The sequence below is a fragment of the Osmia lignaria genome, unplaced genomic scaffold (assembly GCF_051020975.1).
Source record: "Osmia lignaria lignaria isolate PbOS001 unplaced genomic scaffold, iyOsmLign1 scaffold0185, whole genome shotgun sequence".
NCBI lineage: Eukaryota > Metazoa > Arthropoda > Insecta > Hymenoptera > Megachilidae > Osmia > Osmia lignaria.
In genome coordinates, this window is record NW_027478326.1 from 15001 (window position 1) to 20000 (window position 5000).

The 5000-nt window shown below is 48.5% G+C and overlaps 1 non-coding gene and 1 pseudogene across 1 annotated transcript; both read right to left on the reverse strand.

Annotated features, from left to right (window-relative positions):
- Nucleotides 1–2417, reverse strand: part of LOC143308196 (large subunit ribosomal RNA) — a 4610-nt pseudogene extending 2193 nt beyond the window's left edge.
- A 1732-nt stretch (nt 2418–4149) lies between these two features.
- Nucleotides 4150–4304, reverse strand: LOC143308197 (5.8S ribosomal RNA). The gene has a single exon (XR_013065185.1). It is a non-coding gene; the product is annotated as a 5.8S ribosomal RNA (ribosomal RNA).
- Between the last annotated feature and the right edge of the window lie 696 nt (nt 4305–5000).

The following is a 5000-nucleotide window of genomic DNA, read 5'->3' on the forward strand; positions in this document are numbered from 1 at the left end:
CAGAGCCAATCCTTATTCCGAAGTTACGGATCCAATTTGCCGACTTCCCTTACCTACATTAATCTATCGACTAGAGGCTCTTCACCTTGGAGACCTGCTGCGGATATGGGTACGAACCGGCGCGACACCTCCACGTGGCCCTCTCCTGGATTTTCAAGGTCCGAGGGGAAGATCCAGACACCGCCGCAACTGCGGTGCTCTTCGCGTTCCAAACCCTATCTCCCTGCTAGAGGTTTCCAGGGAACTCGAACGCTTATACAGAAAAGAAAACTCTTCCCAGATCTCCCGACGGCGTCTCCAGGTCATTTTGGGTTACCCCGACGAACACTCTTACGAGGGCCCGAATGGTATGCGGTTCCGCTGCCGGGTTCCGGAATAGGAACCGGATTCCCTTTCGCCCAATGGGTGTGCATCTCTGCAACTACTTCTTATAAATTCGATTTAGCCATATTTAACAGTTTTGTTGTTGCTTTTTAACTGAGAGCTTTAGGACACCTCATTTACATAGGATTTCTCTTAGGGCTTAGGATCGACTGACTCGTGTGCAACGGCTGTTCACACGAAACCCTTCTCCACGTCAGTCCTCCAGGGCCTCGCTGGAGTATTTGCTACTACCACCAAGATCTGCACCGACGGCGGCTCCAGGCAGGCTCACGCCCAGACCCTTCTGCGCACACCGCCGCGACCCTCCTACTCGTCAGGGCTTCATGGAGGACCAAATTTTGTCCAGCCCCACTTGCCACTGACGGCGGAGTATAGGCGCGACGCTTCAGCGCCATCCATTTTCAGGGCTAGTTGCTTCGGCAGGTGAGTTGTTACACACTCCTTAGCGGATTCCGACTTCCATGGCCACCGTCCTGCTGTCTTAAGCAACCAACGCCTTTCATGGTATCCCATAAGCGTCGACTTAGGCGCCTTAACTCTGCGTTTGGTTCATCCCACAGCGCCAGTTCTGCTTACCAAAATTGGCCCACTTGGCACTCTGATCCAATAATAAAATCTCATGGCTTCATTTGATGCAAGCAAGCCAGAGATCTCACCCATTTAAAGTTTGAGAATAGGTTGAGGTCGTTTCGGTCCCAAGGCCTCTAATCATTCGCTTTACCAGATGAGACTCGCAATAACGTTCGAGCGAGTGCCAGCTATCCTGAGGGAAACTTCGGAGGGAACCAGCTACTAGATGGTTCGATTAGTCTTTCGCCCCTATACCCAGTTCCGACGATCGATTTGCACGTCAGAATCGCTACGGACCTCCATCAGGGTTTCCCCTGACTTCGTCCTGACCAGGCATAGTTCACCATCTTTCGGGTCCCAACGTGTACGCTCTAGGTGCGCCTCTTCTCGCAATGAGAACGAGACGCCCCGGGAGTGCGAGGCCTAATCGTAACGAGGCCCATCCTCCCTAGGTCGACGCAGAGGACGACATTCACTTTCATTTCGCCTTTAGGTTTATTTATATCCCAATGACTTGCGCACATGTTAGACTCCTTGGTCCGTGTTTCAAGACGGGTCCTGAGAGTACCCAAAGCAATAGCGTCGCCGACCGGTAATTCAAAGCTTGGCCAGTCCAAGGACTCCTCCTGCTAACAGCTGGCCAGACCCGGGGACGGCGCATAGTCCGTACATCCGGGTAATTATAACTGAACCTAGCTTGCGGCGGTCCTGACGCACACACATTCGAAAATGGATTGGTTGCGGCCTGATACCGTCTGAGTACCGTCGCGCAGTCGGCCAGGCAACCGAGGGTCTGTCACGAACACCGTTAAGGTGACGGACAGGCTCCGCCTCGGACCGTAGACCGACACGCAACGGGTCGCGACGTTCTACTAGGGGAGAAGTGCACGACTACCTCGCCGGAACATTCGCCGAAGGTGGTGTGCCCTCGCTAATGGAACCCGAAGGTCCATCCGGGGCATCGCGCACCAACGGGAGCCAGCGTTGTTGACGATGAATCTCCCCATTCGATCTTTTGGGTTTCTCAGGTTTACCCCTGAACGGTTTCACGTACTCTTGAACTCTCTCTTCAAAGTTCTTTTCAACTTTCCCTCACGGTACTTGTTCGCTATCGGTCTCGTGGTCGTATTTAGCCTTAGATGGAGTTTACCACCCACTTAGGGCTGCACTCTCAAGCAACCCGACTCTAAGGAGAGATCCTCCCGAAACGCGTACCGGTCACTACGGGCCTGGCACCCTCTATGGGTAAATGGCCCCATTCAAGATGGACTTGGACGCAATTCGATGTCTCGGGATAAACGGATCCTCCTGAACACTACATTTCCCAGCGGCGGTACCGCGGGATTCAGTGCTGGGCTCATTCCTGTTCGCTCGCCGCTACTAAGGAAATCCTAGTTAGTTTCTTTTCCTCCGCTTAATAATATGCTTAAATTCAGCGGGTAATCTCGCCTACTCTGAGGTCGTCAATTTCTTTGGTTTCATCGAAAGGTGAATAATGATGCTCGATGCAAAAAAAAAAAAAATAAACGAAAAGAAGCAAAAAAGCAAACACGTAGAGAAACTGTGCGTGAATCAACCTTTCGCATATTCAATTTTTCCTCCTCTCTCGTTTCAAAATGTTTGTATTTATCGTTCGATGAAACGAGCACAAGAGGGAAAAAAAAGTTGAGACACGACGTTCCCATAATTTTCGTGTTATTTCCTTTTTGCTTCAAACATTTTGCGGACTGCAGCTTCGTCGTATTGCTTTTATCAATTTTTAACAATTTCAAAGCGAAGACAACTCGCAAGACGATCCATTTCGTCTCGGTTCAATTTTAACGTCCGTCCGTATTATTTTTTGTTCCACAAGAGATTTCGAATAGGTTTCTTTATTTATCATCCCTTCTTTTCGAGCGCCACGGAAGCAAGAGGAAAAGCAAGAGCGAGAGAACATTTCGCGTATACTTCATTTAACAATTTTAACCAACACGCGATGTACTCCACACACCTCTTAGATTTAACAACTGCTTTTCTCTTCTTCTCCCCTTAGCGCAAGGGTAAACCCCATTTGTCTCTTCTTTGGAACGCAACAAAACTTTCGAGGACTGGACGACCGAGCGATGGTCGCGCGGTCTTCGCTTATCTTTAACAAACGAAGTAGTCCGTATGTATTCTAAATGTTGAAGCCTCCTAGAGCTTTAAGCCATGCGAGACATTGAAATGCTGTTTTAACGGGAGCATGCATAATTGCTGCAAACATACTTTTATCACAAGTTCTAGCCACGCCACGGAGGCTTCGAAGTTCCTTCACCATTCGCTTTCCTCTCTTTTGTTACACAGTTTCAGACTACGATCAGGGGTACCGAAACGCTGTATTGATTGTAAACAACCATTTTTATCTTGGAGCGGAGCGTTCCTTTACTCGTTAGATTTGTCTTGTCGCGTGTGTATTCGCTTTTTCGACGCTTTTTAACCATTTAACTTGTTTAGCGAAGCTAAACGCACAGACAGACAAAAAAAAAGGAACAGCATCGCGCGTCAAACAGCGACGACCCATCTGAAGCGATCTTTCATTTATACACCGTTTGTAAACAGAGAGATGTATAAAGCGCGGGGAATCATTCGAAACCCTGGGGCTATTCGAGCTTGCATTTCAGCAAATTATCATCTCAAACATTTCACTCGTTTGCTTTTTCTAAATTTATAGGAGAGCTTCTTTCGTTTATTTTTGACACACCTTTCGTAAATATCGTTTCTGGCAACGTCGGGAGCGTGGATTTCTACAAGTGAACAATCGCGCCGATCCGATAACTTTCAGCAGGATGGAGAATCTTTATAGATTATCTTCCGAGAACTCGGTGCTTTCACGGGCGGTCGTTTATAAATTTTAACGAACGACTCGCGCGCCGTGACGCACTTGCGCTAGTTCGAAGAGATATTTCGAAATTTGTTTCTCTCCTTTAACGGCCTGCATTTAGTGTATCGGTTGCGATTTTCGTCACATCGTTTCCACGACAAACGCCGACGAACTGCCCAACTATCGCTCGTACGTTGCGACTCTTTCTTTGTTTATCGTTCATTCATTCTTTCAATTTCGTTCGATAATCCCGCTCCGAAACGTTCTACTTTCGTTGAACGACGGCGAGATGTTTAGAAAGAAATGAATTACTCTTTTTTCGAGAAGCAAACGCAAGCAGTCTTTTGTTAAGAAAACGACCCTCAGCCAGGCGTGGTCCAGGAATTGTATCCGTGGACCGCAATGTGCGTTCGAAATGTCGATGTTCATGTGTCCTGCAGTTCACACGTTGACGCGCAATTAGCTGCGTTCTTCATCGACCCACGAGCCAAGTGATCCACCGTTCAGGGTAATCGTAAAATTTTGTATTTCAAACTCTTTAGATCTTTAGAGTGTTATTTTCATTATTAACACGCATCACATTCGATACCCACATCACTCTCCCACCCGGCGCGTGCGGGAGAGCGAATTCGGGCGTCGCCAACGTATTTGTTTGTTTGTTCGATCGTTGACGACACGATCGCGTCCAAGGACGGAAACCGTCGGAGAAACGCCCAGTGGCACGCTCCTCTCGACGGTCGGGCGTAAAGTACATTTAAAAACCTTGAAAAGTACGAACGCACACAAGGAATGCGAGCGCGCGTCCTGTCGCTGAATCGTGGGTTGCGAGATTCGAACAGACACACGGCCGGCGACGATCGGTCTAACTAATGGACACATAGTTTTTCAAAGACTCGCTATCGTCGCTTCTCAGCCGGTCCGTAAACAACACACATCGATCAGGCGGACGCACGAATCTTACCACGGTGCGTGTTTCGTAGATTCCAGGTTACCCGCAAGTACCTCTCTCTCCCTCTCGAAAGAGGAATCTCGATCCGTCCTTTTTGGACAATGGAGAAATCTTTTTATCGCAACACGGATGGCAAAGAAACAACCAAAGCGTAGGAGCGTGGGGACGAGAGCGACGAAAAGAACGTCGCGAAAACAAAGTTTCGACGGTTGCTCGTTCTAATACATCGTAGTTTCAACTCTCTCAGTTTTAACCACT